This window comes from Stegodyphus dumicola, chromosome 1 (genome assembly GCF_044657685.1).
Source record: "Stegodyphus dumicola isolate Sdum_Otavi_A_Nest chromosome 1, ASM4465768v1".
In the NCBI taxonomy this organism is placed as follows: Eukaryota; Metazoa; Arthropoda; class Arachnida; order Araneae; family Eresidae; genus Stegodyphus; species Stegodyphus dumicola.
The window spans coordinates 198,017,596-198,040,798 of record NC_140768.1 but is presented as its reverse complement, the minus strand read 5'-3'; the positions used below and the strand labels follow the sequence as shown (position 1 = coordinate 198,040,798).

Genomic DNA, 23,203 nt, shown 5'->3' with positions numbered 1-23,203 from the left:
TTGTGTTGCGCCGAATCTGCTGCTGAGTGAGCAAATATTTCTCGTATAATTCGGAGGTAAGCCACGCAAATTCTTAGTATTACTTATGCTTATATTCGGATAGCTTACCTGCAAAAGTGTTTCTCTCACGTTAATGTTTACATTAACTTTATTTATTTTGCACTAGTGTCGTATGTGAACTTATTAGTGACTGATTATTGTGTATTTATTTGTGTCATATTGGCAATATATATTTGTTTTTGTGAATCATGGCTCCACCACAACCCATCGCAGACGATCTTAATATTTCACGTGTTTCCGTCAAACCTCCCCCATTTTGGAAGGTCAACCCTACTTTGTGGTTTGCACAACTAGAGGCCCAGTTTGATATCGCCGGAATCACTGTTGACTCCACGAAATTCAATCATGTGATATCTGCAATCGAATCTGATATTCTCAATGGCGTTTGTGATATCGTTTTACACCCACCTGTGACTGGCAAATATGATACACTAAAAACACGCTTAATTGAATTGCATTCTGAAAGTGAGGAGTCAAAGATACGTACACTTCTTCAAGGGCTAGAACTTGGCGATCAACGCCCATCACAATTACTTTGCCGTATGCGAAACCTCGCTGGAGAACCTTTGTTGAAATCCCTATGGATATCTCGTCTCCCGCAAAATACACAAAGTATTCTTGCTGCCTTAAGTGATGATCTTCCAAAACTAGCAGTTGTAGCTGATATACAACTCTCCCGCACATAAATAGGGCTGCTACGGCATCTACCTCTCCCATTGAACAGCAAGTTGCAGAGCTGACAAAGCAGGTAAATGAACTTTCGCTAGCCCTCAAAAACAGCCGTGAGCGTTCCTGTGAACGAAGAGACTATTCCCAACGCAACAGTAGGTGTCATAGATCTAGTGGACGCTATCGACAGTATAAAGAACCGTGCAACAACATCTGTTTCTACCATACTAATTTTGGTTCCAAGGCACGAAAATGTGTTTCTCCGTGCAATTTCCGGCAGTCGGAAAACTAGATTGGCGATCGCTTGCCGGCCAATGTTGCGACCGCCACATCAATCGAATTCTTTTGGCCGATTCATCCTCAAAGCTGACCTTTTTTAATTGACACCGGAGCCGATTTATCTGTCATTCCCAAGAATTAGTCAGCATGCCAAAATACCAGCTGCATTGGAACTCTTTGCCGCTAACGGCACTAAAATTGCAACGTATGGCACCAAACTTTTAACCATCAATTTAAACTTACGTCGCTCATTTACTTGGCCTTTTATCCTGGCAGACGTCAATCAACCCATCATAGGTGTTGAATTTCTCACAAAGTTCAACTTACTCATAGACGTTAAAAACAACCGTTTAATTGATGGACAAACAAAACTATATTCTTGCGGTAGACTTCCTAATGTAAACCCGCTCAGTACTAGCATTCATATTTTGATGGGTAGCTCAAAATTTGACAAAATTCTTGCCGATTACCCTAGCTTGACGAATCCTTCGCAAACTTTTGAGAGGCCACCAATGTCAACGATTTTCCATCACATTGAAACTAAAGGACCTCCTATCTTCTCCAAACCTAGAAGATTATCTCCAGAATTACTTCAAGCTGCACGTCAAGAGTTTAATTTTCTCCTATCAAAAGGCATCATTCAGCCTTCAAAAATTCCTTGGGCAAGCCCCCTGCACATGGTTCGTAAGGCTAATGGCGACTGGCGACCGTGCGGGGATTATCGTCGCTTAAATGCCGTTACAATTCCGGATCGCTATCCCGTACCCCATATTCAGGATTGCACTCAAATGTTTTCAGGAAAGAACAAATTCTCAACACTTGATTTAGCACGTGCCTATCATCAAATTCCTGTTAACCCTGCAGACATTCCGAAAACTGCCGTCACAACCCCTTTCGGTCTTTTTGAATTTTTGGCTATGCCGTTTGGTTTACGAAATTCAGGCCAAACTTTCCAACGTTTTATACATGAAGTTTTATTTGGATTGGATTTTTGCATCCCTTATTTTGACGACATCCTTATTGCATCGACTAGCGAAGAAGAGCACATCCGTCATCTTCGTCAAGTGTTTGATCGTTTGAATAAACATGGTTTGACATTAAACCATAACAAATGTGTACTGTTTCATTTTTAGGTTGCCTCAGGTGTAAAACCCCTGCCTGAGAAAACAAAAGCAATTGCCGACTTCCCAAAACCTAACACTATTGTCGAGCTCAGACGTTTTTTAGCCATGATAAACTTTTATCGCCGCTTCTTACCAAAGGCAGCCGAGACCCAAGCTTCGCTGAATGAACTCTTAAAAGACTCGCGTAAAAATGATAAACGCCCTGTTCCTTGGAACGACGAACTTAATCAGGCATTTGAAAAATGTAAACACGACCTTAGTAATGCTGCAACTCTCTCCTAACTAAAAGCTGAGTGTTATTTTCGACGCTTCTGACATTTCCATCGGAGCTGTCTTAAACGTTCGACATTCTAATGACTACCAGCCGCTAGGATTTTTCTCACGTAAGCTGTCCCCTACAGAACAAAAATACAGCACGTATCACAGAGAATTATTAGCTATTTACGCAGCTATTAAGTATTTCAAGCATAATCTTGAAGGTCAACACTTCACTATATTTACGGATCACCGACCTCTAACTTATGCATTCACATCAAAATCAAATTCTGCTTCCTCGAGACAAATTCGGCATTTAAATTATATAGCTCAATTCAGCACTAATATTCAGCATATATCAAGTTCCAGCAATGTCGTCGCGGATACTCTCTCACGTATTCAGGGCATGCACCACTGGATTTCACACTTATTGCTCATTCGCAAGCCACTGATGAGGAGCTAAAACGTCTGAGTGAAGACCCAAATTGCTCGCTGAAATTCCAGTCATTACAACTTACTCGGGACCTCCAACTATTGTGCGATACCTCCAACAACAGACTGCGACCTTATGTACCACTTGAGTTCAGGAAAAAAGTTTTTGACTGTTTTCACAACCTATCGCATCCAGGTATCCGGGCTTCCAAAAAGCTCATACACGAAAGATTCGTTTGGCCATCCATGCTAAAGGACATTGCCAACTAAACTCGTTCCTGCATCATGTGCCAACGTTCAAAAGTTACCCGGTACACACATAGCCCTTTGGAAAAAATTGCGATGCCATCCGAACGATTCGACCATGTCCATATAGACATCGTCGGTCCTCTGCCACCATCTGACGGTTATCGATATCTACTCACCTGCATTGACAGATTTACTCGTTGGCCTGAAGCTTTTCCCATTCAGGACATCTCTGCTGACTCTGTGGCTTGACAATTCATCACCGGTTGGATTGCACGATTTGGTGTACTATCAGTTGTGACTACTGATCAAGGTCGACAATTCCAGTCACACCTTTTCGCTTCTCTGACATCTATGCTTGGAATACGCCGAATTCGCACTTCACCATACCATCCTTCCGCCAACGGCTTAGTGGAACGCTTACATCGCGACCTGAAAGCAGCCTGAAGTGCCGTAATGACACCTGTTGGACTACTTCACTTCCTCTTGTGCTTCTTGGTTTGCGTTCTTCTTTCAAGCAAGACCTCGCAGGTACATCCGCTGAACTTGTCTACGGCACACCCCTTCGATTACCATCTGAGTTCTTTCAGCCATCCTCTGCTCCAGTCGATCCAGCATCCTTTGTCCAGACTTTCCGAGAGGCGATGCAGAAGCTGTCTCCGACTCATACTTCGTGCCACAACAAATCTGCCCCTTTCGTGCACCACGCACTGAGCACTTGCACTCACGTGTTTATGCGAAACGACGCGGTCAAACCACCACTCACTCCTCCATACGATGGACCCTTCAACGTCTGTGCACGCAACAATAAGCATTTTTCCGTTCTCGTGCGCGACAAGGAAACCGTTCTAAGCATAGATCGTCTGAAGCCTGCTTTCTTCGAAGCTTCAAACACTCAGGTTCCTGTGACCAGCGATCCTCCTGACTTCCCGGATCCAACTGCTACTCCGGATACTCCTCCTTCGACCGACCTTACGCTTCCTCCCAGTGCTCCACCAGTCGTCACACGATCGGGAAGACGTGTGCGCTTCAACACCAGATATTTGTGAGCTGATTTTTTTCATCGTACCTTTGGTACTCGGGGGGAATACTGTGGAGAACTCTTTATTATTATTATTTGTCCGCTGCCCCGAGAGTGGGCAGTACCAGCTTTCTCCCTCTTCCTCTCTGGACGAAAATTCGAACTGGTTACTCGGTTCCTGGCTGCCGTCGGTGAAGCACGCACTCACCTCTCTTTCCCTTTGTGATGTTATCGTAGCTGTAATATGACTTTCTTGATTTTTACTCATGCGGACTTGTGAAATGAAAAATGCTCATCTTGTAACTACATGCAATGTGATTGTGTATAAGTGAATATATGTTAAAATATATATCATCCTAGAATTAAATATAAATGTTAATATTACCGAGTCAGATTATGTTAACATTCAACGTGCAATCAAAAATGGCATCCATCAACAACTGCCATAATAGGATTCACTTCATGCTGCTGCCCATTCATCAGACTTAATCTTTATTTCGAATAACATTTAATCTGAACTCCCTCCCTCCCCCCAAAAATTAATCTGAAACTCTCCAGCATTTGTTTTACACTTTTTTATCATAAAATGCTACAAGAAGGATACTCACAAAATTTTAAAATAGTGTATTACCATTTGAACAAAAGTAATATATTAATATTTATCTGTCATATATATATATATGTATATATGTTATGGTGAAACACCGAAATCTAGAGAGTATCGACTTTCACCGGTGAATGTCAACATTCACATAGTCGCTTGGTGTATGTCCAAAATATTTTCCAAATACTCTTATTTCTGACTTACACTGGTGAATGTCGACATTCACCATGTATTAATGGTGAATGTTGAACATATAAGAATATTATATTTCCTTCTCCGTAATTCATTCGCGAAAAAACGCACTTGAGACTCAGAATAAGAAAATAAGAACTTAAAACACACAGTACATTCAAAATGAAAAAGGAAAATAATTAGAAGTTATAAACTTACCAAATTATGTGATTCAAATCTTATTTATTGCAACAACTTAAACTATTATGACACTTTGAATTGCACAAGAGGCCCTTGCTTTTACAACTGCATTTATTTGTGGAACACTTCCTTTTGGAATGGCAGCGTGTACATATACTCCTCTCTTTTCGACCTACATCAGAGCATATCTGTGATTGTCGACATACACCGGTGAGGGTCCGAATGTACAGGAATGTAAAGAAATATTCGATCTTTCACCGACGTATTTGGTGAATGTTGACATTCTCCGGTGAAAGTCGACATTCTCCAATTTCGATCTTTCACGGTAACACATATACATAAAAAACCAAAACAGGTGTAATACGGGCTTTCAGAAATAAAATCCACCGCAATTATTGCTTAGATTGGCATACAATAATTAAAACATGATGAATTAATATACCACTCAGTATATCTCCGGTCTGACACATATACGGCAACATTGTTGACAGATCCGCATGACTTCTGGATGCATGCCAAAATGTCATGACATTCTGATAATTAGTTTATAGATTACAGTGGTTATGTAATTTTCAAAACAAAGGATTTAAAAAAATCTGAAATTTTCAGATTTTAAATGATGTCCAAAGGAGCATTTTTTTAACGTTTTGTGTGTTACCTTTATTTATTAAATATCATGTTCTTTGCACTTAAAGCATAAAATTGAGTTCAATAGCAATGTCGCAAAATAATTTTAAAATGAGCCTTTAGAATTTCTGATACACAGTTCAACGCCCGCTGGATATAAAAAAGTTTGGCTAATCTTTGGAATATGGTAACAGGTAGTTTGGCGACATTTTGGTAAGGGGTAAAGGTTACTAGCTAGGACTTTAGCAGTGTACATGGATAAAGTCAAGAGTGTGCGCAATGCCATTTTTGTGCAATTCTGGGATGTTTTTTTTAAGCGAAAATAGGTCGACGTGTACATGGACACCGTGTATGTGCAATTCTTAAAAACGCGGCAAGCAGTGGACGATTCTGCACTTTCTCCCAATTTCGCACCTAATCTTCGTCATGATTAAGATCTTTCGTTTCATAAAAGTTCTAGCATAAGCGTAATTCGGCTAGCAGATTGTTGAAAAAAAAAAAAAAAAAAAGTGTTGAAGGGGGGGGGGAATGCCTTTACTTCGTAAAAACAAAAAAATAGCAGGTTGCTGTAGCAGGGTTGGTCGCCAAATAATCGCCAAGTTACCATAATCCGAAGATTAACCAAGTAACCAAAAGTTTTTTTCCCCGCCGTAGAGTGTTACAATTGCTCGCTTTTGAATCGTTGAGTTTGTTATTCAAAAATTCATTAAAAGTTTTACAAAATATGAAATCGATATAAAGCAAATTCCAAATTTCAAATTTGAGATTTCAGAAGCCCATATTCGCAGTAGGATTACGTCATTCAAAATTGGATGGTTCTAGATACCGTTGTTTTATCACAATGCGAGAAATAGACATACATTTATGCAGATTTTTCATTATTTAATTTCTTCAAATATAATGCAGGACTCTAACATTTTGTGGCAACAGTTTGAAAAGTGAACCGACATTTATAGGAGTCTGACGCAAAATGCCAAAACGAAAGTAATTCCTTCGGGACTCAAATCCCTTTGGACTAAAAAGAATTTCGTGTGTTGATTAAACACAATTTTTGATTGGGAAAAGTATTGTTGAAGCCGAACAGTGGCTTGATAAGCGTTATGGAGACCCTGCAGCAGGGTAATCAGCTATTAATATCTGGTATACTGAATTAAAACGCGATCGTACTAACACCGACGTGATCGCCCACAGTCGGCAGTTGTTTCGGAAAGAGTATACAAAATAGTTCTGAAAGATCGTAAAGTAAAGTTGCGTGAATAGCTGATAACCTAAAGATATCAAAAAGCAGTGAGTTTACGATTTTACACAAAAATTTGAGTACGCGTTGTGAAGTTGCTTTCGAAGTGGGTGCCGCGTTGAGACTTATTGAGATAACTGTTAAAACTATTTAGGTAACTTTGTATCTAATTTTAAATAAAAATCTTAAATAAAACTGTTAGCGAAGCACTGTCAACAGCTCTTGACTAAGAGTGATAGTAATACAAAAATAAAAATGATTAGATTTTATTAATAAATTAACAATAAAATTTGTTGTAACCGGTTTATTATTTTCAGACTAAAACGTCTTCAGAGGTGGTTCAATTTGAAAGTAATATCTCAACTACAACTGCTACTCCAAAGTACATTTCGGTTCAAGTTAATATAATCAGAAGTAATCATTTAAAAAATGTATTATTTATAATACTTTTTAAAATACTTTAATTTACTTCATTATGGGAAAAAATCACAACATCTACTTTGTCAACATTTTTACATTATCACATAGAGAAAGAGAATATCTACACTGGTTATCATAAATTAAGGAAAAATCATGATTACTGAAAAAGTTACATGTAGAATTTAATGAAACTTACCCACAATATACAACACATAGTAAGGTATCAAATAACATAAAAAGAAATTACCAGACAAATATAAATATGGTAGTATAGAAATTAGCAGATGTATAAAATGAACAAATCGAAGATCTCAGTTTGCTATAGGAAAAGTACCTTCAATATGGAATATGATCGCCTCTAGAAGCAATACAGAGATGTGTGATGCTTTCAATTATGCGGTCTATCAGTTCCATAGGAAGCGAGAGCCATTTCTCTTGCAAAGCAGTTGCAAGCGCGGAGAGAGTCTGATGGGGCGGACTGAGAGCAGCCAGACGTCTCCCTAAAGCATCCCAAACGTGATCGATAGGATTCAAGTCCGGGGATCAAGCTGGCCCCTCCATGCGCATAGTTCTTTCCTGTTGAAGATAATCATCTACGATGCGAGCCCCGTGTGGTCTTGCGTTGTCGTCCTGTAACAGGAAAGCATCACCTATTGTCCCGGCATATGGGCGCACATAAACATCAAGGATGTCATCTCTGTAAACTTGAGCATTCACGGTTCCCCTTGGAACGACATGGAGGTCTGTGGGTCCACCCAAAGAGAGGCCACCTCAAACACAGACACTGCCTCTTCCGTATGCATCTCTTTCACGGATGTTTGACGGATGATAACGTGTTCTAGATTATCTCCATATCAAATAACGCTTACTATCGCTTTCTTGACTAAACCTGGACTCATCCGTAAAGAGAACAGCCCTCCATTGATCAGGTGTTCAAAGGGACATGTTTACGTGCCCACTGCAAACGGTCCCTCCTATGGCATGACGTGAGCGGCATGTAAATGGCTGGTCGTCTCGCATACAGACCACCTTCGTGAAGCCTTCTACGCACAGTTTACGTTGACAGTAACCTTCCAGTGCCTGCAGCAAGGGAGGATCTAAGAAGAGTCGGAGTAGCGGTTCTATTCCTGCGTGCACATAATGTCAAATATCGGTCATCGACGCTCGTCGTAGCAGTTGGCCGTCCTTGGCTGAACCTCGTAGATACCGAATCTGTGGTGTGAAATTGCCTCCTGAATTGAAGTCTATGAACCACAGAAGGACTCACATTTAGGCATCTGGCCACCTCTGTTTGACTTTGTCCCGCCTCTAGTCTCCCAATGGCTCTCCATCATAGTTCTGCAGGCAAATGATGCCTGGAGGTCATTGTAACGAATTGGTTATCTCAGATTTCTGATGTCACTATCACAGTGAAATATGTGGGCTTGCTCTCAAACATGGACTTTTAATGCTCCTCGCAGATGACGTATTATGAGTGCAGTGCCACTCATTTGCATATTGTAGTTTTACTCAGCTATTCTTTCTTGCTAACATATTCAAATTTTACACGGGTTGGGTTATTTTTGCGGGAGTTATCACTATTTTTGTGATTTTTCCTTAATTTATGATAACCAGTGTAGTATAATCATCAGGTTTCATTTTTTTAACGCAAAAAGTAGTGACGTTACACAAGAAGCTGAGTTAAATATTTTTCGATCGGCTTATTATAGAAAGTTAGAAACCTGTTTTAGTTAAGACATTCATGGTATAAATAAACTTAATGTAAAACATAGTTAAGAAGTCAGATAAAAAGACTTCAAATGATTAGAAGTGAGATAAAATTACTTTTCAAACTCAGGGATTTCCAGCCGTTTTGTATCTTAAAGCACATTCCAGAATACCGAAGGGCACATTTATTTTTTCAAGGTGATTTTATAAGCTGATATTGTTAACGCATAATAATAATACACTGGTTATCATAAATTAAGGAAAAATCACAAAAATAGCGATAAGTCCCTCAAAAATAAGCCAAACCGTGTAAAATTTGAATATGTTAGCAAGTAAGAGTAGCTGAATAAAATTGCAATATGCAAATTAGTGGCGCTGCAATCGGAATACATCATTTGCGAGGAGCATAAAAGTCCATGTTTGAGAGCAAGCCCACATATTTCACTGTGATAGTGACATCAGAAATCTGAGATAGCCAATTCGTAACACTGACCTCCAGGCATCATTTGCTTGCAAAACTACGATGGAGAGCCATTGGGAGACTAGAGGCAGGACAAAGTCAAACAGAAGTGGCCAGATGGTTAATGTGTGTCCTTCTGTGGTTCATAGACTTTGGAGGTGATTTTAAACCACAGATTCAGCATCTAGGAGGTTCAGCCAAGGACGGCCAACTGCTAAGACGAGCACCAATGGCCCATATTTGACATTATGTGCACGCAGGAATAGAACCGCTACTCCGACTCTTCTTAGATCCTCCCTTGCTGCAGGCACTGGAAGGTTACTGTCAACGTAAACTGTGCGTAGAAGGCTTCACGAAGGTGGTCTGTATGCGAGACGACCAGCCATTTGCATGCCGCTCACGTCATGCCATAGGAGGGAGCGTTTGCAGTAGGCGCGAAAACATGTCCACTGGATGCCTTATCAGGATCAATGTTCCGTCTTACCTTCTTCGGGAACATGCAAGGACCTGACTCGGAACAGAGAGCTTACTAAAGCTATGTTCAATAACTGTGGGAAGTAGACAGGATACACAAGAAGGGTATACAAAACCCTTTATTTTTCTCTAGTTACAATAACTTCCGTACTTCGGAATACACAGACCCGCAACTTGTGGTCTAACGTAAAAAAAAAAAAAAAAAAAAAAAAAAAAAATAAATAAAATAAAACTAAATTCTAATTTAACTTTAAAATAATAAACATGGAAGATTGGCCTTATATTAACAGGAAGCGTATGTAGTACAGAGAACTGTGAACACTACAATACGTTTAAATTTATCAAGAGGATTAAAACCTCCGGCCTGGAAGGCAACCAGCAACTGCGTAAAACTTCTAAGGTAAGCGGCCTGCTTCGACTCATTGCTTCCTCTCTCTCGTTTGGCAAAAAGCCACAACTTAAGTACTTGGCGTTCGCCAGACAAACTTTGCATAAGTACTTTAACGCTTATACTTCTGGCCGGAAGTAGAAAATAAGAAGTGATAGTAAAGATTTAAAATAAAATAAACGTTAGTAAAACTTAAGATCCTTACAGCCTGATCAATGGAGAGCTATTCTCTTTACGGATGAGTCCAGGTTTAGTCTAGAAAGCGATAGTAGGCGTTATTTGATATGTAGAGAATTTGGAACACGTTATCATCCGTCAAACTTCCGTGAAAGAGATACAAACGGAAGAGGCAGTGTCTGTGTTTGGGGTGGCATCTCTTTGGGTGGACGCACAAACTTCGATGTCTTTCCAAGGGAAACCGTGAATACTCTGGTTTATAGAGATGACATCCTTGATGTTTATGTGCGTCCATATGCCGGGAGAATAGGGGATGCTTTCCTGTTACAGGACGACAACGCAAGATACACAGGCACAGGGCTCGCATCGTAGATGATTATCTTCAACAGGAAACAATTATGAGCATGGAGTGACCAGCTCGATCCCCGGACTTGAATACTATTGATCACGTTTGGGATGCTTTAGGGAGACATCTAGCTGCTCTCAATCCGCCCCATCAGACTCTCTCCGCGCTTGCAACTGCTTTGGAAGAGCAATGGCTCTCGCTTCCTATGGAACTGATAGAGCGTATAAATGAAAGCATCACACATCGCTGTATTTTCTTTAGAGGCGACCATATTCCACATTGAAGGTACTTTTCCTATAGCAAACTGACACCTTCAATTTGTTCATTTTATACATGTGCTAATTTCTATACTACCATATTTGTCTGGTAACTAATTTTTATGTTATTTGATACCTTACTATGTGTTGTATATTGTGGGTACGTTTCATAAAATGTAACTTTTTCAGTAATCGTGATTTTTCCTTAAGTTATGATAACCAGTGTAATAATAATATCCCAGAAATATAATTTTAAGGTATAAAAGTTACTGATTGTTTCTTATGTAAAATAAATAACTACAAAATATTGCAGACAAAAGTTTACAAATTCATTAATATAACAATTCTTTACAAAAAATGTAATGATATTTGACATTGCTCCATAATTATGAAAGTATAATGATATCCCCGTTCGTAAGCAATCATCAAGATGGTCATCTGTAAATCGAGAACTGATTTCGTGATGTTCACTGTTGAAATAACGATTCATACAAGTATGTGGAACCAAATGACGATCAAAATCGTAAAAACAACCTTGTATTTAGCGTAAGTATAGTGAAACACTCAATCGATTTCGAGGGCAGCTAAAGGTGCCTCCTCATCAGGAGAAAGAAATACCTAGAAAGAAGATTATCCAAAAGGCTTCTTCCATAGGTGAATTGGATGTTCTTGAGGCTTTTCATATTCACAAAGATTTAGCATGTTTATTTAATGATTTTAAGTCCAATCCAGTCCTTCCTAATGCCTTTAAAATTCTACTATCTTAATTCAGTTACTATTTTTGCCGATAGATGGCGTTACCTCCTCGCGTTTGGTACTACCAGTGGGTATAAAAATCCGTTCAGTGTTGCTTTCCATTATTCGAAGTTCAGATTATGAGCGTGAAGGAGCAGTTGCCCCTCGCTCCCTATTTTTAACTTCGCCATTTTTCTTGTCCTTTGTGTTACATGTTTGATCAGATAGCCTGGCTCAGTAAAAGTAGGCGGCCAGTGTAACTCTGATTAAAAATCCGGTTATAACCACGTGCAGTGCTGATAAGGACCACGTGTTTCTGAGACTCCTTCCCCTTTATTTTTCTTCTTTCTAGGTATTTCTTTCTCCTGATGAGAAGGGACCTTTAGCTGCCCTCGAAATCAATTGAGTGTTTCAATATACTTACGCTAAATACAAGGTTGTTTTTACGATTTTGATTGTTACATTAGCGTGTTTCTCCTCTAGTCTAGCCAAATGACAATTTTGTGTTGTATGATACTTCACACACGTATGTGGAACCAAATGACGATTTTAAGTTGTATGATTCTTTTTAAGAATGAAGAATTGTTTCTGCCAACTGTATTCCAGAAGTTCCCATCTGATACATAGATTTTAGAACAATATGATTTTGAAGACCCAAAATTTCTAACTTCCGCTCTTACTTGAATAAACTCCAATGTATGCAGCTATTTCGGTTACATTTACTAGGCAAGTACAAGTATTGGTTTTTCAGATTGGCCTTGAAGTAATTAAAGGTTGATAACAAGCGAAGACAAATCAATTTCAGCTTTGCCTATAATTTCTTTTTTCTTCCAGTATTTGTCAAATGCGCAAACGACTTCATTTGCAAATGTGATATACACAAAACCTGTTCAGCCTTAAACAACTTAACAGAACCTATCATATCATTAAAGTACAGTTTTCCGGGCAGCTCTAAGTTTAAATAATTCAGTTTTACAATTATGTTTGTAAGAAAACCTAAATCCACCAGCCAGCGAAAGTTCGTTAGTTTCGCAAAACTTTGATTTTTGGTTCCGAGCTAATTTTTTATTCCTTCAATAAAATTTACGAATCTTGCAAAAACATAACTGAAGCATGTAAGATAAAAATATGTGAATCAAAATTATAATATAAACTAATGGTTATCCTTTAAATCTCACTCTCCGTTTTAAAAAACCTAATAACTTCTCTGGATTGCTCATTTGTAGATCAATCCATTTTGCATGGCCTGCGCACCGCCGATGACGTAATAATTGGGAGCTGAAACTTTTAACTCAAAACAAAACTTTTTTCTTCGTGTGCTTCCACATTGAATAACTACGATAGCTTCTGTCTGTGCAGTGCTTGTACGCACTTTAGCTGGGCTCGCGTCCTATCGCAATAATATCAAAACTGTAAATATTACCGAATAGGCACTAGAGTGCCAAGCAAACTGTGGCCACAAATGTCAGTTGTAAATAAAAATGGAATTAAAACTTCGACTGCCAAGTTTTTTAGATATTACGAAATCAACATATTAGCATATTATGCAATCAGAATTCTTCCTCTTCAATATGGATCTACAATCTATCCTATATAGCTATTACCCATCAATATTGCTCCGTCTTTTTCTTGTTTAAGTTACATATATGCATGTGTGATTCCATTCTGCACACCGAAATATGATATGCTCGCTCAGTATGCAGTATGAGATCATGATCTTCAGGATTTTCTATTAGCTTTGAAAAGCCGGTGTTGCAAAGTGGCTGTTCGAAGTTTTACTATTTTTGTATAGTTAATTTCATGACGTGTCCAAAGGGCGATTTTCTACCACACAAAGCTTTCTGGTGGATGATACAGTGATATGACATTAAGCTTGGAATTTCTTTTCTGCAGTAACTGCAGAAGGCAATAAATCAATTAATATTACTATTCATTGCTGGTACCCTACCAGTGGTTATCGCTTGTACAGAGGCATATTTATCGATATTTCCATATGCCGTAAACATGGTGTATATATCCACATCTTTCGCGGGTAATATTTTCAGTAGGTCTTCTTTTACAATATTAAATACCATTCTTACCATAATTGCTGACTGTGAAGCGTGCGATATATATATATATATATATATATATATATATATATATGTAGATTAGTTAAACAGTAGTGAGTCATATTTCCGAGTTACGCTTTAACTCAGTTTGCATGTCTTTTGCTTGTCACGGTGTTATCTGACAATTGCCGGTTTAGTATATTTGGCATAATCTCATGTTTATCAGAAAATCCCTCAACTGGTACCACTTAAAAATGCTTCTCTTGACAATTAACCATCATGGAAAGCTTTTTATTCTCAGTGAGAACTACTAGTAGCATTTTTACATTTTACCATAAGCTTAGCAAAAACTTTCTGTTAAACAACTTTACTTTGCTTTGATTTATTTATTTATTTTTTTCTTTCTTACTTCAGATTCAAGTGACTAAGTCGTATTAAATGAGGCATGAATTGTCTGAAAGTGACGTTCAGCATTATGTTTTTTCGCAACTGCACTGCTATTGCCGCACAATAAACAAACCCATATATCTTTAAGAGAATTGGCGAAGCAATATGATTCTTCCCAGTCAGTATTAACTTTATGGATTCTTTTTCTTTTACTTGAGTTACTCATTTTGGGATTAAAATAGCAAAGTATATAAAAACAATGAAGTAGAAGACACCAACAATAAAGAAAGAGACACGTATACAAAGAACATGGGCATATAACTAATAATAATTATAACATGGCATTTAGGAGAATACGCATTCAAAAGGGATTCCTCTTCGTAGGTGGCACCACAATGCACGAGTACAAGGAGGCATTTTAATGCGTAAAAGTTTTCTCTATTTAACTGCTATCTGTGAACAAATTTTGCATTTTATTGAAAACTTTTTTAATGATTTTTTTATCGTTATCGTTGAGCAGCAAGCACACGTAAAACCTTCGGCAGGCGCAATGTTGATCGCGGGGACAAGGTTGGGGATTTTGGATTAACTTATTGCAGGTCTCAATAACGCACTTTTATGATATCAAAGATAAATGAAAGATCTTATTCATTGCCACCGGCAACAACATATATTTATGTCAGAGGATATTTTATTGACATTCATACTGAATATTACTTCTTTGGGATAATCAATTCCATGGTACACCAAAGTTGCCTGGAACCATATTTTGGAGAAAGACGGTGTTTGAGGTTTATTGATATGTATATTATAAATATCACTTCACGGCAATTCTGAATGTCACATTCTTAATTTCCGCACAAAATTTAGCGTTCTATGTTTAGTATTCGTCTGTGTTATTAACTTCTGAAATAATACTTCGCCTCATTGCTTTAGTTAAAACCATTTTGGAAAAAAATGCTGAACTATATTTTGTCAAATTATGTTGATAATATGAACCTCAAGTCTTGAGAATTTTTATTACGCACTTCATTTACTAAATTTCATTTGAATCGTCGTAATAAAGATAGGCGCAATTTCAAAAACTACATACATTATTAAATTTCCTTCTTATTAAATGCAGCTTCCAAATTTTGCTTTAATTAAAAACATTTAAAATATTATTCTTACCTGAAAAGCTCAGGTACCGTTATCGGAAGGGGGGGTTAAATTCGGTCTTTAAAAAATGGAAACAAGATAACATTTCAACTTATTTTTGTCTTATTTAACTGGAAAGGAAAGCAAACAGTTCATTTAACAGGAATTCCGGATGTCCACAATCCAGATAATTGCAGTTCTACTAAACAAAATTTGACAAGGACATACGACAGTGGAAAGGTGTTGAAGCGACATCCATCGGTCATCCACAGATGTTTCTATGGTCGGTCGCTGCGTTTGCCAGTATTTAATTTACTTGCTTTACGTTTTTCACATTAACGCCGACCACATGCAAATCTGGCTATTCTAGAACGGTCTTCCTGTAAGACAGATGTTCCTTGGGACAAGCTTCGGCTGCCGCCCGGATGTTCGAATAAAAATTGAAAATGAAAAAAAAAAAAAAAAAAAAGTGACAAGCACCGCGGGCGAGAGTAAAGCTTGTTCTAATAGCATCTGTTTCGACGGATGGAAGCTGAAAATCGGAAACAATGGCCAGACAGAAAGGATACTCTTCATCCAGTTTCCGTTCTCCAAGTCACTTTCACCAGAATAATCTATATCGGTCAGAGGCGAAAAACATCTGCAATGAGATATAAACATTACAACAGTTGCTCAGACATTAATTTTTCTATTTTCATATATTACATTTTACAAAGTCAGGAAGGTTTTCTAAGGCTTTTATTACATAAATATACGGTAAAAACCGATGACAGTGAACTCTCTCCTAGCGATCACCTTCTTAAGACGGCCATTTCTAAGAGTGATTGTAATGTTAAGCGCCGGGAACAACATTCATTTCATAAATTAAATCTAAATAAAATGCATATATCAGCTTTTAATAATACATATATTTCAATATAAACAGATAAGGTTCTTAAAATGAAATAAAGTTCTGAATTATTAAGGAGTGCATTTATCTTTTAAATAGCTGAAGTTTGTTAAGTAATTACGATTAAATTTGAAAGATAAAAGTCTTACGCGTTGGCCCTAAGAAATGAGTATTTGCAAGACCGCGTAGAAGATGGATTTAATATCCAAACGTTATCTCAGAATTTCTTCTTCTTTCCTTTCTACGTCGCTTAATTGACGACGCTACAACTGTGTTCCGTTTATAACAATAATGTTTATTATTTATACTTATATTTAAACAAAAAAATCTGGCCAATTGGTACAGAATATATGACGTTATTTGAAGAAGAACTTTTGTAATTCACATTCGAAACACATACTTTCTGAAAAACTAACATTGAATTTTGCTTATTTTTTAAAATACATCAATATGTTAACAATGTAGAGTTATAAGGTTTATTTCGGAAGCAGGAGAGATGAAAAATATGCAAAGCCTTCGCCGGGAATCGAACCGCAGACCTCTGGATCACGCGCCCAGCGTGCAGACCACCACATCACGAAGACATGGCAAGAAGGCGGGAGAAATACCTTTTAACAGTACCATCATTTCCAGTTTTTCTAACTTCGATGTCAAGAACTGTGACCTTAACGATTTCGGTTCAACAGATGTATGACTGAGTTAAATTTCACCGAACAAAAAGAAACTAGCAAATTGGAAATAGAGTAGTTTCAAAACTTGCTTATATCGCAGTTTTCTAGCTTGTAAAGAGTTGACGGAAAATAATACACGAACTAGTAAAAATTTAAGGTTCTGAACGCTTAAGAGTCGTGAATGTTACGTGGGACGGAGCTAAAAACTGTAAGGCACACTAGCCAACTTGATAATTACACGCTCAGTAAGAAATTTTTGCAAAGAAATTTCGCAACCCGGAAACTAGGAAGTTTAGGAAGTTTCCCATAAGATCTAATCATAATTAATCTCAATCTCTTTCGAAGAGTTACCTAACTCCGTTACCAAGAGCTTTTGTTTTCCTTTAGACCTACGGCTAAAAGGAACATCTGAAAGGACAGACATATGAGTTGTAATGACCTAGAAACAGCTGGATGGCGGCGGCAAGGAAAACTGAAGAATTAAATACATCTGTTTCATTTAAATTGCTTATACCGTTGACTGACTTTTAGTGCGTTGCGTGTGGGCACGGAGGTGGCAAATTGAGAGTTCCATTAGGATTTCAAAGTCTCATTATTTTTGTTTGCTCTCCTCTAAAGTTGACGCTCTCAGCAGTAAACAATTGACCAAGAAACTTTCAAGCACGTTAAGCATTTTTAAAAGGTCCTTGCAAAACCTTCCCATATCTCTCCGGCCCTTTTTTTTTAATGGTTGATGTTTGATTTCATTCCAACCTGAATGTCTGAAAGAAATATAAGATTGTGCAACGACACAGATTTTCAGATTAAAAAAAAGTTTCCTTTCAAAAAAAAAATCGTAGTTGAGTTGTAAAAACGTAATGTATGTCTTTTTAACAACGACCTTTGACTCTGAACGATCATTTAACACTATTGAGCATGCAGCAAAAAAAAAAAAAAAAAAAAGCTTTTAGATTACGCCCAAAGAAGCGAGCATTTTTTTTAACGTTTTGTGTGTTACCTTTATTTATGAAATATCATATTCTTCGTACTTAAATCACATAACATTTAATTCAACAGCAATATCACAAAATATTTAAAAAAGAGCATATCTTCAGAATTTCCGACAGACAGTCTGCGCACGCTGGAGACAAAAATGTTATTTTCCAATACAGTGTTGTTCACTGCTTGCTTTGAAATCGTTGAGTTTGTTAATCGAAAATTCGTTAAAGTTTTACAATTCGAAATTCGGGCGTACATGTGATGATGTTTGGGTGGAGGATTACGTTATTCAAAATTTGATAGCTGTAGGTACCGCCGTTTTTTTTTTACAATGCGAGAAACACGCATACATTCATGCAGATCCTTCAATATTTAATTTCTTTAATAAATAGAATACAGGGCTCTAATATTTGGCGGCAACAATTTGAAAAGTGACACGGACATTTACAGTGAAACAACACAAAAAGCTGTTCCAAAACTAATAGCCCTTCTGGACAACCGCCTCTTTGTGCTTAACCCAGCTATCAGTTCTGCGAAAATTTTAATCGCAGACGTTTGCTCTCTGCCTTGATGATGTTAACGCAGTAAAGCCCTATTAACAAAGTATTATTAATATATACACTGGTGTGCAAAAATTAAGGACGAAGTCGAAAAATTAGCATATCAGCTGAACGAAGAGGCAGAGCGGACAGAAAGACCAATCAGGAGATTAAGTAAGGTGATGTACGGTAGCACATGCGCAGATATGCAGGTAGACGTAATGGGGGAGTGTCTGAGTAGTATAAAGCATGTTGTCGCTGTAAGATCAGTATTTCTGGCAAAGAGATTGCACGCTGTATAGCAGTTAAAATCACACCGAGTAGCTGCCTCAGCGAGAAATGGCGAATAATCAATCTGTTAGACGACATCTGGATGCTTTTACCCGAGGTCAAATCACTGGGAAGTTGGAGGAAGGCCGCAGTGTGAAAAGTGTAGCTGCAGACCGGAATTGCTCACAGCATCGTTTCACGACTTTGGAGACAATTTCAAACTACAGGAACAGCTATCGGGGGGTTTAGTAGTGGTCGTCCACGAGGAACCACATTCGCAGATGACCGGTATACTGCCTTACAGGCCAGAAGAAACAGACGGCAGACAGCGGGAGAAATCGCTAGACACACGACACAGGCGACTGGACGACCGATATCGCGTTTTACCGTGGCCAGAAGACTGCACGGTGGTGGTCTGTTTGCACGACGCCCTGTACGGTGTGTACCTCTAACGCCTGCCCATCGGAGAAGACGTTCTCTGTGGTGCCGGGAACACCGGAATTGGAGAGACAATGAATGGGGACGATTACTCTTTACAGATGAGAGCAGATTCAGTCTGAGTAGCGATTCTCATCGCATACTCATCTGGAGAGAGCGGGGAAGCCGCAATCATCCCTCGAACATCATTGAAAGGGACAGGTATGGAGGTGGCTGTGTTCTCGTTTAGGGAGGCATCATGCTTGGTAGTCGTACAGACCTTCACATCTTCGACGCAGGTTCAGTCAACGGGACCCGTTATTGTAACGAGATTCTTCATCCATATGTGCCTCTTTTTAGAGGCGCTATGGGTCCGCAGTTCCTTTTTATGGACGACAATGCACCATGTCATCGCACAGTAGCTGCCGAACAGCTCTTAGAGAGTGAGGATATTGAACGTGTGGATTGGCCGTCACGATCTCCGGATCTCAATCCCATCGAGCATGTATGGGATTTTCTAGGCAGACGCTTGGCAGCTCGTACCTTACCACCAGTAACGATTCCGGAGCTTCGATTGGCGCTGCAAGACGAATGGGCAGCGATGCCTCAACAACTCATTGACACCCTCATTCTCAGCATGGGCAGACGTTGTGAAACGTGCCTGGCAGACATGGGGAGATCATATCCCCTATTAAAGACCGGATGTTTCTTGCTGGACACCCATCACAGGGATGTTTTGGCCTTCAGTCGCATTGCGCTCCATGCAACTTTTTCAATAAAGCTTCTTTTTATCCCTCTGATTTCTCTTTTAGTAAGTGTTGCTTACATTACTCATGTCCTTACGTATTGGGGATCTTACGGTATTAAATGTGTTGATTTGGAAAGCTTTTGTACAAAGTTATATTGAAAAAACCGTCTCGTCCTTAATTTTTGCACACCAGTGTAAGTGTGAAACTTGCCACAGTAATAGGCAGACCATTATATTTCATATGAAAGAAATGAACATTATTGTTTCTTAGTGTGATTTCTTAGTCTTAGAGCTGGAAGATTGGTTTATTAAGGCCATTTGGCTTTTTTTTATTACTTTTGTTGGCAACACAAATTTCATGCAGCTTTTTCAGTTTTTGTGCGACTTTTAATTTCATACCCTAAAATTAATTACACGAAGGGGGGGATGGAGACACGAGGACATAACAGATGAAAATTTGTTTACGTTACACAGTGCGATACTAATCTCCAAATTGAAGCACTTGCAAATTTGCAATTTTTTTAAACGCCAAAATACCCTTAACCCATGTGGCTAAAGTAAGAAGCAAATTTAAAATTTAGGACTGTCTTCTAACCTCCGAAGCGTCTAATGAGTTCCTTACAACAGTCCAAAAGGAAAAACCGTCATGATTACCCACAAGGATAAAGTACATAAAAGGGCACATGAGTATTATCCTACCAAATGAGTATTAACCGATTTTTGATGCCCCAAAAGTGTATATTTGGTGTATGAATCAAGCATTACACGAAATCTTCTTAGCGACCTGATAACTATAAGTGCGTTTGTTGTTGTTGTTGCATACGCCAACTTGTCTAACGTAGTCAGCCCAAGTCCAGGAACTTCCTTTGGGGCAAGTAGTGCAAGATTACGCCTGCCGTTGGCAACAGCCTTGAGCAGCCTAACAGCTGACAGTGCGATTTGGCTCATTTCCACTCCCATTTTTGATGGAGAGCACCCCGGGGGAACAGGTTCCAGGGTCAACCCTCTTTCTTTAGCCCTGGGGTCAACCACCTTTCTCCCCTTCCACCAAACCACAAGACAGGACTTCCGTCTCGCCCCATATTTAAAATGCCGCACCGACACTACATTTACAAACATCTATGCATTCTCCGGTATTCGAACATGGACCCTTCGGCACGTCAATCAGTGAGGCTAACCACTATACCAGTTGGTGGGCGAAAAGTATGTTTAGTAAGACTTAGTGTAAATAATATGAGGTGTTCTGCTTTAAGTGGTTGGCTATAATGCTTTGACAGGTGAAAACTTTTATTTTCTCCCTAGATGAGTGTAAAGAGATTTCAATTAGAAAAGATCATTTGGATTATGGCAATGCACGCTGAGGCTCTCTGCATTTTTTAACGCTATATGGCTAAGATTAATTGCACACACGTTTCAAACTTTATTTAATTTTACTTCCAGAAATATATTTCATCACAATTAAAGCTTTTAAATATTTTCACGTGCCACGGAATTTTCGAATTTGCCATGTTTTGCGTTTTCACAAACGTCTTAAGAGTTCGCTTTCGGTAGCCTTTAATATACTTATGAAGATACTTGTCAATGAATTTACGATACCTTTCTGCTAATTTTTAGTTTATGATGTCAAAATATAGTTATCAATCGCTTGTATTGGTTACTGGGATAGATTTCTGGAATGCCTGGAATAATAAGTATTTATTTTATTCATGCAAATGAAGCCGATTTTTTTCTTCTTTTTTTGCATTTTATTGTTCAATTTATAGTAAAATGTCGGAATTGCTGTTATTATTCTACATTTATATGAACTTCAGTATTCCGAAATTTTCTCGTTGTTGTAATTTCCCCCCTCAGTAATTAAAAGAAGAAATTCAGGGTATATAAGACGTCAAATAAAATAGTTGAAGTTGTGAAAAATGCTTTTCAGATCTATGACAGTGTGATTATTCACATGAATGTGTAGCTATTTTTTTCTGGAATGATAAAGCATATTTTTTTTTAATTATTAAAAGAAACACAACAAAATAAAGCATATAACACATATTTTTACAATTAGAGAAATAACGAATGACAACTTCTCTGGAATGCAATTTGAGACGGCAACTATCCAAAACTGATTATTATTATACAATTCTCAACAGAGGGTTATTCTAACTTAATATCAGTAAACTCCTTGAAACTGAGTATTCTTTTATCAAAAATCTTAGTTGAACTGTATACTCTACGTAAGAGCAAACTATATTTTGATGCACTGCAGAGCAAATAGTAATCAAGAAACTGAAAATTAATTATTAAAAAAATTAAACAATTATCATGATATAACTTGTTTCGACGTGCCTCCAAAGAAAATACATACCTTATATTTTACTGAAATACAGTTTAAACACTCAGTAAAAAGAGTAATAAGATAACCTTAATTTTGAACCTCTATATCTTTTGCATTCAAAATTAACATTTTAAAAGTCGGTCTGCATTACTTGCAATTTTAATTTTTTCACTAAAATTTCTTAAAAAGAGTCTTTCTTCACTTCACGATTAAATATCTTTTCCCACGTAATTACTTATTTTACTGAGTTTTAAATTACATTTTTTGTAAAATGTGAGGGATATAATTTCTTTTACGTAAAGCTGAGGCACGTTATAGAGCTTGATTAATGCTTTTTAAAAATTTCTTTTAAAATTCAACTGCTCCATTATTATTTTTGCAATTCATTCCGATATAATTGAGAAACATGATTCTGTCTGATAATTCATTAGACTGCTCCTTGAGAAAGTCTACAGATTATTCACTTTTGTTATTAGCTCAAAGGGGCTTTGTCCCTGAACGACTATTGTTTTCGTTTTGCAATTTTGCGTTGAATCACTCTGAATATCCGCTTCACTTTTCAAACTGTTGCCCCCAAATACTATCGCTCTGTATTCTATTTGAAGAAATTAAATAATGAAGAATCTGCATAACTGTATGTATGTTTCTTGCATTGTGATAAAACAACGGTACCTAGAGCCATCAAATTTTGAATGACAATCCTACTGCGAATATGGGCATCTGGAAGACCAAATTTGAAATTTTGAATGTTTTATTATCAGTTTATTATTTTGTAAAACTTTAAAGAATTTTTGATTAACAAACTCAACGATTTAAAATCGAGCAATGGCAACACGCTACGGGAAATTCTAAAGATATGCTCATTTTAAAACTATTTTGTGACATTGCTGTTGAACTGAATCT

At 37.9% G+C, this 23,203-nt stretch overlaps 1 long non-coding RNA gene and 1 pseudogene across 1 annotated transcript in view; one reads left to right on the top strand and one right to left on the bottom strand.

Annotated features, from left to right (window-relative positions):
* The first annotated feature begins 248 nt into the window (after positions 1–248).
* Positions 249–1,268, top strand: LOC146999440 (uncharacterized; annotated as a pseudogene).
* A 12,802-nt stretch (positions 1,269–14,070) lies between these two features.
* LOC118201615 (uncharacterized) overlaps positions 14,071–23,203 on the bottom strand; it is a 212,458-nt gene continuing 203,325 nt past the window's right edge. Inside the window, exon 4 of the long non-coding RNA XR_015043288.1 lies at positions 14,071–16,105. This is a non-coding gene — a long non-coding RNA (uncharacterized LOC118201615). The remainder of the gene's footprint in view (positions 16,106–23,203) is intronic.